Source organism: Meriones unguiculatus, chromosome 20 (genome assembly GCF_030254825.1).
Source record: "Meriones unguiculatus strain TT.TT164.6M chromosome 20, Bangor_MerUng_6.1, whole genome shotgun sequence".
Classification (NCBI taxonomy): Eukaryota; Metazoa; Chordata; class Mammalia; order Rodentia; family Muridae; genus Meriones; species Meriones unguiculatus.
The window spans coordinates 44,506,592-44,520,906 of record NC_083367.1 but is presented as its reverse complement, the minus strand read 5'-3'; positions in this window follow the sequence as shown (position 1 = coordinate 44,520,906).

Sequence of the window (14,315 nt, the reverse complement as noted above, 5' to 3'; positions counted from 1 at the left end):
GAAAAAATTTATTATTGAGCTTCAAAATTGATAGATGAAGATAAATTTGTGTAAGCAAAGCATAAAAGTAAAAGGACAGACAGAGTGTGAAGAGGAGTTGCTAGTAAGAACAACTGAAGAGAAATTATCAGTGATATTCAGTAGTAGCTAGAAGTTGAAAACCTCCAGGGACTTTAGTTTACTCTTCTGTTTGGTTTGGACATTCATTGATACATTAAATATGGAGTTTGGAAAACATAAACTAAAGAATTATGAGACCTCCGTTTCTGAAGGATACCATTGCTAAAGGATACATAGAAGAATAGGACGGCGGGGCGGGCAGGAATATAATGTAGGGAAAGGAGTGCTAGCAAAGGAATGAGATAGCTAAAGGAGATCGGAACACATTGTAGGCACAAGAGATGCTCAACGTTTTATGACAAATTATGAAAGGATAGTAGTGTAAGATAAAGCAAAAGGGAAGTGTCTTAGTTACTTTTCTATCACTGTGAAGGGATAGCATGACCGAGGCAACTTATAAAAAGTATTTAATAGAGGCTTACAGTTTTAGAGCGTGAGTCCATGACCATCATGGCAGGGAGCATGGCAGCAGGCTGTCACGTGTTAGAGCTAGGGTTAGAGACACGTGACAGCCTCCTAGGAGTTTAATCTGAACCATAAGTGCATGTGTGTCGGGAGTGGGGAGCACACTAACTGGGAATGGCTTTGGCTTAAAACCTCAAAGTCCACCCCCAGTAACACACCTCCTCCAACGAAGCCACACCTCCTAATCCTTCCCAAATAGTTCCAGCAACTGGGGACCAAATATTTGAATGTATGAGCTAGTGAGGGTTATTCTCATTCAAATCACCACATTCTACTCCCTGGGCCCAATTGGCTTGTAGGGATATCATAATGCAAGAAGTCCCGGGAGTCTTTCAGTCCCCAAAGTGTTAGCAAGTCCAAAGTCTCTTCTGAGACTCAAGGTAATCTTTTAGCTCCCTATGAAATTAAAAGCAAATTACATTCTTCCAACATAAAATGGCACAAACTATACATTATGCTTCTAAAAGGGAGCAGAATATTCCAAAATAGAGTGTTATGTGCCCCAAATTAGCAATTGCTTAACATGCTTGTCTCCACAGATTCTTATTTTCTCTGGTCACTCACTTTTTTGACTATTCCACGGTTCATGCCATACATCTGGGCTGTAATTTCCTAAGTGCAGACTTTACATTCTCCAGCCATATTTGATCTTTCCTTTCCCAATCAGTTTCCTCCAGTACAATCAGTGTGGTTTCCTGACATTTCAACTCCAGTGTTTTTCCTTACTCAGTGTCACTCTGTCATTCTTTTCTGATTTGTCTGCGTTGGGACCTGCAGTCTGTAGACTTTGTCTCCCTCACAGCCGTCTTCTGTCTTCACTTCATTTCTTCTCCAGCTGCCTTAAATTATGTCACTCTTCTTACCAAAAGCCACAACTTTCTTTCCGTGTTCTGCAACTTGTGTAACTAACCACCAAATTTAACCTGGTGCCTGCACTCAGATTGCTGAGTGCACCTAGATTACAGAACAGACTGCAGTGTAGATTGGCATTTTTAACACGGCACATTTAAGATCTAGACTTCAATTAAGTCCTTTACCCATGCTGAGGAGAAGGGGACACTATACCTTATAATATATTAGGCTCAATCATCTTCACCTCATAGTTTAAATGCCAGTTAATTCTCCTTTGTGCATCCAAAGTAACTAAGAAAACGTTTGGGTTGTTACCTGCCCTCTGACCCTCTGCCTCTCTGACATTGCTTCTGCTCTCACTTTTCCTGTTTTATTTTATAGTTGGGGAGTCTAGTTCATCTGATAGAGTAAATTTCTAACATTTTTAAAATTGCTAGTTGATCAGTTGAAAAGAAGACATCTAAAATTAGATATTCTGGGATGAAATAATAACTAAAGAGAAATCACTGCTAAGGATAGTGACCTACCTAGAGAGGCTTTTATAAATCCAAGTACTCTAGACTCAGGTCCTTTGAGACATTTCATTCTTATCTTTCCCACTAAACCTCTAAGACAGCATGGCTACCTTAACCTGTAGATGTGTTAGCCTCTCAATGTGAGGATGAACTGAGCAGCTCTCTGCCACACACAGTGTTTCTTGCACTAACTGGCAGGAAGTAATGTGGTTAAAAAAAAAAAAAGAAAGAAAAGGAAAAAAAAAGATTTCCTTTTGTAACATAGAAACAGTGCTAGTTGGGTCAACATTGGCGATGTTTCTAAGTACAGATAGAGTGTTAAATGATAGAGTAGCACAGCAGCTGAGAGCTAAGCTCTGCAGCCCAGTTTCTCCTCTCTCCTCTATACCTTAGCTTAAGTTACTTTCTGTGCTTTACTTGTCTCACATGTAGAATAGAAAAGTGGCAGTACTTACCTTACAGTGTTGTGACAGTCCAATTATGTATACTAAGTGAATTAACCTTCGGCTGGTAAACACTAAGTAATTCAAGCTCTCAGTCACAATTAGACACAGCTCTACTTCCTAAATATAGTCTTACTCATTAGTAACAGGAGAGAAAATTTAAAAGCTAGCAACTATTGGAATTTCAGTGATAAGATGTAAAAAGTAACATGTAGAGCTTCAAAAGAAGAAATTATCTAGACCATTGGTTCTTGATCAATAACATGCTTCCAGATTGTTTGCAAGGTACGGTAAAGTCACAGTTATCTGAGTCCTCCCTTTCTGCATCTACTAAGTCAGAATGGCCATGGGCAAGTCTGGTAGAGCCTCTCAGTCAAGAAGCAATGGAGTATCTTAAGATTTTAGATTTTTCAATGAGAATATTGAGACTCAAGAGTAAATGTTCACAGAGCACTCCTTAAAGTATGATTCATTCAGTCACCCAAATCACTTACCTCCTCTGTGTGTAATCTTCCTCTTCTATGTGCTTACCTGATACATTGAGAGAAACTAATAGAGAAATGTGTCTTCCTTTCAATAGTACCAGAAAGAATAAAAACACTTTGTGTATGTGTGCGGGCATGTGTGTTGACGTCAGAAGGCCTTGGCCACTCTCCACCTTATATTTTTTTCGGACAGGGTCTATCACTGAACCTAGAACGTGCTGCTTTGGCGAGCCTGGCTGGGCAGCAAGCCCCCAGCATCCACCTGTCTTAGTTCACCAGTGCTAGTGTTATAAACGCTATCAGCCATGCTTGGCTTTTGTTTTTTAATGTGGGCGCTAGGGATGCAAACTCAGCTCTGCAGGCCTGTACATCAGTCACTTAGCCACTGAGCCATCTTCACAGCCCCAGTAAATGCTTTGGCCCTTTAAAAATAATGACATCCACTATGTCATTCATACTGGGAAGTATTGTACATTTTTACAATAGGATTTAAAGTAAATTTTGTTGTGTTTTTCATGTGAGCATTAGTCTTTACCACATTACTTCCTGCATTAGTGCAAGAAACACTGTGTGTGGCAGAGAGCTGCTCAGTTCATCCTCACATTGAGAGGCTAACACATCTACACGTTAGGGTAGTTATGCTGCCTGAGAGGTTCAGAGCTTTCCAAAATAAGTATGTACCGCACTGCACACAATTACGTGGACTTTTTGTTTTACAACTTTAAGGTTTTTGTTTACTTGTATGGTTGGTTTATTTTTTAAGATTTATTTATTTATCTTATGAATGCTCTGTTTTCACACATACCAGAAGAGGGAATCAGATTCTATTACAGATGGTTGTGAGCTACCATGTGGTTGCTGGGACTAGAACTCAGGACCTCTGAGAAAGCAGTCAGTGCTCTTAATCACTGAACCATCTCTCCAGCCCTTGTTTGTTTTGCTGTTGTTGTTTTTATTTATTTATTTGCTTTTTTAGTATAACCTTTGTAAACTACTTTAGAATTTTCAAAAATAGTTGCTGGAAAAAAATTAATAGCTGTTAGGTTCTTGTGCAGCTTTACTGATTGGTAGATGAAAAAACTAAAAATTATATTGAAGAGGAAGGAAATTAGGGGGTTTCATATTTTGTAGAGTATGGATATTATCTTTTAAAAACTACGTTCTTAATCCATAGTATTATTATTTCTGTTACTGTAATAAAAGCCCATGATCAAACAAAATGTAGGGAAAAGGGGAGTGGTTTTGGTTTTTGGTTCTAGAAGTGTAGAGTCTGCCATTTTCAGTTCTCTCTCTCTCTCTGTCTTTCTCTCTGAATCCTGCTTATGGATGAAGAGGAAAGCTCTGAACTGCCCCTGCCCTCATGCCTTTGCTCTGCCATTAGAACTCTAACCCTGAAACTATTAGTCCAATTAAATGTTTTCTTTTACACGTTGCCTTAATCATAGTGTCGTGGCACAGTAATAGCAAAGAAACTAAGACACTCCATTCGAAAAAGACATGGAAGTATAAATGTGTGTACTTGGGAAGAAGAACCCCTTCAGCTGTAGTGGGAGCAACACGAGAGAGGGTAATGGGGAGGGGTATTGATATCAGAATACACTGTGTGCACGTGTTAAAAGATTATAATGAAGCCCATTACGTATGATTAATATATGTTTTAGAGGGAATCAGTGGCGACTCATGCGGATAAAAAGATGGAGAACACTGCAGGCTGGCATCTGGCATCTTAACTGACAGTAAGGTAGAGGAGATATCACCACCACTGCCTCTGGGCTCCTGATATAACCTGCCACTCGCTTGCCACATCATCTTCACTCATCTCCAGGACACATGCCACTTTTTCCCTTGGCTGTCTACCATAGTATTAGCCTTTTTATCTTTTTTTTTTTTAAGTAATAAATTGCTTTTCTTTATATACAACTTGTTGGAATACTTTAGACTTCACTGATTAATAAAAAGTGGCTTGATTGTAGAGAAAATGTACCATTATAAAGTAGGAGGTGAGGAAATAGCTAAACTGGCACGCTGCTGGCTTAGTATACATGAGGCCCTGTTTTCTCCAACATGGTATAAACTGAGTGTGGTGTTGCTCATCTATTATCCCAATACTTGGAAGGCGATAACAGGAAGGCCAGAGTTCAAGGTCATCTTTGACTACATAGCAAGTTTGAGGCTCTATGAGGCCCTGTTTGGAAAGAGAAAGAAAAGGAAGATATTGTAGAAGTAGAATTCTTTAAAAAAAAAAAAGTAAAAAAAGTAAGTTATTCATTCAAACTGTTGACAGAAAACCTAGAAAAATGTTGTTAAAACCAGATTATGGAAGATTTTGAGCAGTCAAGTTTAGAATTGGTAGCTTGTGTAGGGGAGTCTGATGAGTTTGATCAAAAAATTGCAGCTGACTTGTTTTAATAATTCTATACAGGCAGGATTTAAGGGTGAGGAAAGAGGCAGAGACAACAGGCTTGTAATGAAAAATAGGAAGGACCTTAAGATAAAGACTGATATATATAAGACACTGTGCCTGGTGAGTGCTGAGGACACAGTGAGGACTCCACCCACATCATGAGGAGTTTTCTGTCTAGTGATCAATGGCAGGGTCCTCAAGGCTCCTAGATGATCTCCTACACAAAACTTTGGGACTCTGCTTTTGACCTCTGCCTGGTTACTAGGGAATTAGATCCTTCTTTCTCAATGGGACATATTCCCTGCAATCAAACTACTTTTTCATTGTTTTTTTTTTTTTTGATTGGCCAAGTGAAAATATTACAATTTGTATGTAAACAAAAATTTATTACTCAAAAAGAAAAGACAGGGAAGTGTCCAAGCTAGACAGCTCAGGAAGAAAATGACATAGCTAGTTCCAAGCCAGCCAGGGCTACGTAGTGAGACTTCTGTTTCAAAATAGACCCCAACAAAAACCCCTGAGTGAGTACTTGTGGCACCTGTTAATAACTCGGTGGAGACGGTTAGATAGTTGGGATTATGGAACTGTGAGTATGGTCCTCAATGTGAGGTCACTGATACATCACCAGCATCACCTCAGAATTTGTTGGAAATTCAGTCTCAAGGCTGATCCCAGACTTGCTAAATTTGACTCTCCTGGTATGGAACTCGATATTTTGAATATCAACAAGCCCTCTTATAGAAATATTGAACTAGGGCTTAAAAGAAAGATTAACATAGTAATAAAATCGTATAAATCAGATATATGATGCTCACTCTTGGGAGAGTGACTACATTTCTGGAAGAATGAGAAAAGATGAGCACCTGAAATAGGTGAGCAATCAATAAAGCATGATGATGAAGCCAGGTGTGGTGTTACACAGCTTTACTCCCAGCATTCAGGAGGCAGAGGCAGAGCCAGCTGGATATTTGTGAGTTTGAGGACAGCCAGGGCTACACAGAGAAACCCTGTCTCAAAAAACCGAGAGAGGAGACAGACAGGCAGACAGACAGACAGACAGACAATGAATGAGTCTGCTTAAAAAGGAGGGAAATTTTTAACAGTAGTGTTGGGACAAATAATAGGGACCCACCTTTCCCTGGGTCACAGGCAGATGTCAAGCACCATAAAAGCATTTAAATCTGTTGAGATCACTGTTAGTGTTGATAAGTTCTTCACATTTATATTTTAAGCACTCTTTGCGATGCTCATTTTCCTGTAAATGTTCAGTGGTGTTGGGGGTGGGGTAAGAGAGCTCCCTACAGCAGCGGTTGGACTCTCCCTTTCTACTCTGGCTTAAGCAAATGGACTCTCAGTCCCATAACCAAGTGGGTTACCTGTGTGCCAGCAACAGCTCTCTGGAACGCTCCATAGACACCTTGAGAGACTACAGGAAGATGGCAGCTGATAGCCCCTGGTCCTTGCTTGTGTAGCCTCAGCCAAAGCTGTTTAAAACATATTGTACTGAATGTTTGCTACCTCAAGTCTTAAAGAACTCTAGGTGATCCTGCAATCATTTTCTTGGCTAGAGCAAGAGCATTTTTGCTGTTTTTTTAAGGATTATTGTGACTCATGCCATGAGGCAAGGCTATGTGATTAGTTCAAAATACACCTTAATGACCATGATTAACACTAAGAGGCAAAACGAAGTGGCCCAGGCATCCCTTTCTGGGTTTATGTAAGCAGACAGAACAGGCTCACTTATCAAGTAGGCTGAAACATACTGTACTGCCTCTCTTGGTATCAGACCCCTGAAAGGCTTCTCTCAAGTGTTTCGTTCTTTCTGTAGAATGATCTTGTCTGTTAGTGATGCTTGCTGAGCTGGTAAAGTAAGGAAAGCAGCAGCAGAGACAGCAAGGACTCGTGGTAATGGCAGAGGCAGCAGAACCCCAGCTGCAGTAACAGCTGAGCAAGGCGGTGGTGCGAGAGCAGCCAGGCAGCTAGCCTCTCTCGACAGCTGAAGAAGCTGCTGCTGGACCAAGTGAAGAAGAAGGGTGATGGAATGAGATGGGAAAGAGGACAGGGATGTGAGACTAAAAAAGGGCAAGAGCCTGTAAGACGCCAGAGAAGAGAACCTGCTCGCCAGACTGCTAGAAAAGTCCTAGAGAACTCTCGGGTCTTCAAGACCAAGGTCTCAGACCCTGGGCTGAGAGCTGTAACAACTCTGGCTGCTGCCACGGGCTAAAAGGTCTTGATACTTGTGACCTGCAGGGAAACTGTGACCTTAGAGGGTGCCTCTTGCTGCTGCTGCTGCTGGTGGTGCTGCAGTGGCAACCACTGCCTGGTGCTACCATTTAATGCTATAAAACACTGAGCAAAATGAAACTCGCAGAAGCCAGAACTTGAAGGACTTCTTCTCGCCTTCCACAATTGGTCTCTGGATATAACCAAAAACTCCCAACCTGTGTGAAATATTTACATTTAGGAGGATGGGGAAAGTCCCAGTCTCACATTTTTTTTGGTGGCAGTTGAAATAGAATTGGTTGTTGTGCATTTCTATGATCTCAGCACTGGGCAGGAGAGGTAGGTTTCCGCAAGATTGAAGCCAGCCTGAGCTGCATAATAAGACCTATCCAAGGAGAGAGATGGGGACCAGGGAGGAGAATTAATACAGATAGCAGAAATAAGTGACAAGGCAATGAAAGCAAGAAATAAGACTTCTCTTTAGTGGTTGAGAGTACAAGAAAGTAAGTTGAAATAATGCCAGAATAAAGTTTTGATAATTTTTTTTAAAAATAAAGAGTATGTGCTTTTGCTGTGTAACAAACATTCTAAAACAGAGCCTGAGACTGTGATTACTATTACAGCTTGCATGTCTGCAGATGGCTGGTGTCTACAGAGCTTGCTTGTATAGCTGCAAGCCTACTGGGAGCTTTGCTCTAAACTAGGCTGTTCCACTTACCTATCATTCTTATCCTGGGACAGGGTGGCTTGCGCGTTCTCCTCTTAGAAATAGGAAAAGTACTTAAGACAAGTAGAAATGCATGGGACTCTTGAGAGCCAGGCTCCCAAATAACATATGTGTACTTTCGATTCATTCTGTTGACATAGCAGTTTATGTGGTCCAGTCCGTATTCAAGAGATGAGAAGCAGAATGTCTCTCTGTAGAGGAATTAATTGCAAAGTGACATGACGAAAGGCATGGGTTGAAGACGGGTGTTAAATTTATAGAATGAGGAAGAGTGGAAAGTAAGAAGAAAGATGAACTCCATAAGGTTTAGTGATCCCACAAAGGTCCATTGTTAATGTTTGTTCCCCAGACTGTCATTATTGGGAAGTGGTAGAAAACCTTTGAAAAATATGTGGAAGATACTTAGATTATGGGTATATGTTCTTGAAGGGAAGTGTAGAATGCCTCTTCTTGCCCCCTACCTCATAGTATCGCTGGATCTGCCATGTACTCCTTCCATGATATTCTATCTTTACCGGAGGCACAAAGCTCTTAGCAACTGGTCTTAGAGTAGAACTTCCATTACAATGGGCAAAAATAAACCTCATCTCTTTGTAAGTTAATTGCTGTAGTCATTTCATTATAGTGATGGACAATTGACTAATACAATAGAGAATTAACCTTTGAAAAGAAGAAGGTTACTTCTGGAATTGAAAAGAAGGAATTTGATTGGATTTGGCTTATTAATAAATTAAATTACTAGATATCTAGTTAAATTTGAATTTTAGATAAACAATGAATGCTTTCTAACTACTTTTTTTCCTTTCTGGTTTTGGTTTGGTTTTGAGTTAAGATCTCAGTTGCCCAAGCTAGCCTCAAATCCCTCCTCCTCCTCTCCTGCCTTAGGCTCCTGTGTATATACCATGTGCCCCGTGTATAGTGAATATGTTTTCTAGAATTATCTGTGTCTCACAAAATATTTGGTAGCTTCTCAACTTGTCGTTTTAAAATCATCTTGAATACCATTTAAGCACCTCTGTAATTAATATTTGAGCTATCACATACTAAAGTGCTCCTCCTTTGAGATTTAAAGCTTAGCCGGACATCCTGGATGCTATCTTGCCAACTCTGCTTTGCATGGGTTTTAAGCAAATCCATTCTAAAGTGATTTCCAAAAGGATAGATAGGTGCATTGGGGGATTAGGTCTGGAAAAAGACTGGAACAGCGGATGCTTCCAAGCATCAGTGAAATGTCTGCTGAGAAGCTGCGAAGGCTCAACTCAGGCGGCAGGCTTTTGCCTGGATAAACCAGCAGTAAAGTTTTGCTGGGGGAAAGGAGTAATGCGAATGCTTGCTGTTACAGGGACAATGCCTGTTTTTTTTTTTTTTTTTTTCTTTCAGCAGGTATGGGCAGAATATTCAGGCATTGAATGAACTAGAACCTACGCTGTCAGGCTCTCCGGGAAAGCAGTCGAAACCAAAGCTGAAGTGGAAGGACTGAGAATCTATTGATAGTCACCGTGGGTCAGAGAGGCGGAAGTTCACACAGAAACTGAATCTATAGCCTCGAACTGAAGGAGCAGCCTTGCATAATAATAGGGTTAAAATTCAATTCTACATTAACTGGAGCTAAATTAAAACCAAGAGCTCTGGAGACAAGATACCTGATTTTGAATTCTGGTTTTGTGCTCTCTTGTTTACACAAATGTCCCTGTGCCTTAGCTGTTTATTTGTAAAATAGGAATGATACTGCTTGCTTCATAAACCTTACTGGCTTATTAAGAAGTAAATGAAATAAACAATATAAAACCCTTAGGCTATCTAGCACATAGTAAGTCCTCAAATGTTTTTGATTTTTTAATTATTTTTAAATACCATTTAAGGGTATTTATAAATGTGAGTGCCTTAGAGACTACCATTTTAAAAAGAAAAAATGAATATATACATTCATTGGTACAATGAATATACAGCTAGCAAATGGTGTGTTTGATAAGTATATCACAATTCTCTACCTGTTGAAGTTGATGCTCATACAACTAGGTTGTTTTCTTTAGTGTTATTACCACGAAATAATTACACTCAAATCAGACCTGTCTCATTTCCCTCTAGGAGAGCATGCTTTGGGATTTTCAGTTTGAGTAATTCCTATGGGCTCTACCACCCAGCAAGTTAAAGAAGACAGAATTCCTCCCAGGGGGTTGTGTTCTGGGAATGTGAGCAGCTTGTTTTCATGAGATGTGTACCTTAGTCTGATCCTCCATTAGAAGATGTGCTGTTCTCTTAATTTCTGCTTTTCTTTTATCATAACATAGTTTTTCAAGTTATTTCCACATTAAGATTTTTGAAAAGTAAATGTTTTATGGGAACATTTTGCTTTTATAAAGAAAAATTAAAACAAATTAGTCTTAGGTATTTTCTCTGAAAATAAACAGAAACATTGATTGATGTTGTTATCTGGGAAGAAAATAAGACAAAAAATGGCTTTGCTTGTAATATTGTAAAATAAGACAATATTCTCTGTTGGCATTTTTTAAGGAATTGCCAGTTTCATACACAACTGGCTTAAATGCACTCTTTATCTTGAGAAAGAAGGACTATTGAGTAAACCACATGTGCTCACAGCCTTGTCTGCTGTAATCATATATACACAAACACATTATTCTGTACTCAGGAGGATAAGGGGCATTTGAAGCAGACCTTGCCCTAGAGCAGACCTTGTTCTGTTTAAAGAATGGTACAATGAAAGACCACACAGTTGAGATAACAGAAAACACCTTCCAGCCTTCCTCCACCTTGATGCTTGCTGTTCTTTGTCCTCTAAGGACGTTTGCTGTAATGATTACTCGGTATAACTCATAGGTGCATTGTAGAAGACATATCCTATTTCACTTATTCTTTCTCTACCGTAACTATTGTTTCCTTTTATATCATACCATAGAGTTTGGGGATATTGTTTGTTTGTTTCTGTTTTTCAAGATAGGGTTTCCTGGCAATCCTGGAATTTTTTAATAGACCAGGCTGGCCTCCAACTCAGGCATGGCAACACCACTTTGCGATGTCTTAGGGTTTTAACATATTTTGTTTGTAAAAGATATGAAGTATATTATAGAAAACTTACAAACTGACTGCAGGTATCTAAAAACATAAACCTTAAGCTCTAAATTAAATAAAATTATTCAGAAGCCTAATGGATTTGTTTTAAGGTATATTTTCAAGGTGTTTTAGAGAAATAGATATACTAAAAAATACTGTTTTGAAAGATTAATTTAAATGTTTATATTAATAGTAGGCTTTTATAGTATATTAAAATACTATAGAGATGTTTAAAGGTGATCAGTATTGAGGGATTTTATTTGAAAAATTGATGAGAATATGTATTTGTTTGCATGCTTTTTAAAAGAGCTAGTTTATAGCTTAATCAAAAAGTACAGTTAAAATTAAAACAAAATGAAATTTTAACATACTTAGAGATATACAGATCTATCATTTGTACCCGTTTAGTAAGGAAATCTACTTTAATTCAGTTAAATTTTATATTGTTTTGTTTTCTTTGAAACAAATTCTCACTCTAGCTAAGCCTGGCCTTAAACTTGTTTTAATCCTCCTGCCTCAGCCTCCCAGGTGCTAGGATTCCAGGCATGAGACATCGTAACCAACTTAAAATGATGTTTTTAATGTCATAGCTATACATTTGAAAGATGTACTTTTGTTCTTTGGGGGTTATTATTTAGATAGACTATCACGTAGCCCAGGTTGGCCTCAAGCTTGTCATGGGATCAGGATGATTTGATGCTCGCTCTTCCTGCACCTCCTATGTGTTGGGTTATAACAGCATCCAGCTTGGAACATTTTTAATTATGAAGAACAATAATTTTTTTTGGGACATTTAAACTAGATGGATTATTTCAAATATTTTCCACACTTTAGCTTGTTTGCTGTCTTTTGTGGATATGACAAAAATTCAGGCTTTTCTTACCAGGAATCCTTAATCTGACACCTAGCTTTGTCTACTGCTGATCTTTTGGAGATTTCTGAAATTAACGTCTAAAGTGTTTCTAAGCCTTCTTATTATGAAAATTTCAAATATGTAGAAGCAGATAGTATAATGAAGTCCCCCATTATGTTTGATCTTTAGTAATACATTAGTACAGATGCTGTAATTATTCATGGAGTATTCATGTTTGAAAAGTGGAAAAAATGCTTGTTTCTTTAATACACACTTGGAAGAATTTGTGTAAATATCCACTATTGCCAACTGAGAGCAGGTTGTATGTCAAAAGCTTGTTAGTAGTTAGCCTGTTTTTGGAGCAATAAATGCACTTCTTTATTAAGATTTATTTTTACTGGTGTGTACATCTTTGTGGGGGTTTGTACAGTTGCATGCAGGTCCACCTGAAGTCCAGAGGCACCAGATGTCCCTCAAGCTGGACCTCTAGGCAATTGTGACTCACTAAAACTTAGGTCCTCTGCAAAAGCAGTTCTTGTTCTTTACAGCTGAGCCATCTATCCAGCTACCTTTCTTTTTTTCCTTGCTTCCTTCCTTTCTTTCTTTTTCTAAAATTGTGTTTCATAATTTTATAAGATGGCTGCTAGCATTCTTGGACCAGCTTTTAGTAATTAAGCTAATTCATCCTAGTTAAAAGAAATCTGTTCAGCACAATGAGAAAATGCCTCCTTTAAATAGAAATACTAAGGAAGATCACAATCTACATCCCCTTTTTCTAAGAATGGGAATCAAGCTCTTCTGGATGTTAAGTCTTAAGCTTTCTTAGCAAAAGCAGCAAGACCTCACAGGGAACCATGGAGAGATGGATGAGTACACTCTGCACATACCACTTGGAAAATATTCCTCTGTCAAGGCAAGTTAGGGACTCAAAATCTCATATATTAAGGATGATGTCTGTGATGGGTACTTAGCTCTCTCAACAGATGTAGTAGGAATTAAGCTTTTAAATTCTTATTTTTCTCAAATTGGCATCTGTAGGCTAGAGAGATGGTTCTTCTGGGAAAATGCTTACTTGCTATTCAGATAAAACATGAAGGTCTGAATTCAGACTCCCAGCACACATGTATAAATCCAGGCATAATCCCAGTACTGGGGAAGCAGAGACCAGAGATCCCTGGAGCTCTCTGGCAAGCCAGTCTGCCTGAATTAGTGAGCACCATGCTCAAGGAGAGACCCTGTCTGAACAATAAGGTGGAGAGTAATCAAAGAGGACACGCAACTTCGACCTCTAGTTTCCATGTGCAGGCAGAACTGCACACACACACACATACACATGTGCCACACACACATAAAAGTTTATGATTATTTTAATTTTTAAGTAAGTTTCTGCCATTGAGAAATTTTGGTTATGATATGTCTAAGATCACAAGAAAAAAAAAAACAACCTCTTGAATTAAAACAAAACATTGGAATATGAGCATAGATCTTAAATTACCAACAAATGGGTATGGAAGCTGTGTGCCTGGAATAATGATTGTCAGGAACCCATGAGCAATATAACTTTTTCAGAAGCCCAAAGAATGGTGAATGGAAGCAGGAAGGCGGGTTCCACCGCAGCTGGCATGCCAGCCTCTTTCGCAACTCCAATTTGACCTTAAATTTCTACTTCTCAGAATGCTCCAAACAAGACTTCAGAGGTACAAACTGTGTTGATGATTCTGTAAAGATCTGTAAACCAGATGCTTTGTGGCTAGAACAAGCCAGGCAGGGTTTAGAAAGGGTAATAGGTGAAAATAAGGCCACATTCAGAATTAGAAATCCTAAATATTACGGTGCTCTTTGACCCTAAACAGGTCACATCACCCCTCTCCAGAATAATCCATAAAATGATGCAGTTGAAACAAGCCAGCTCTGTTCCTTCTCGCACTAAAAACCATTTCCTTACCGTGAATGATAATATTAGATCATGTAAATGTTCAAATGCTAATGTGGTGTGTAGGGTATCCTGTCTGCTCATAAGCTCCCATGGTACAATGCAGCCAGAGGACGTCTGTATTTGTGAGTGACTGACTACGGGCTCCCAGAGCTGCTTTCACCGGAAACAGTGCTATTGCCCCTCGGGAGTAAGAGAAGCAAGCATACATTGAGTCAGCTAA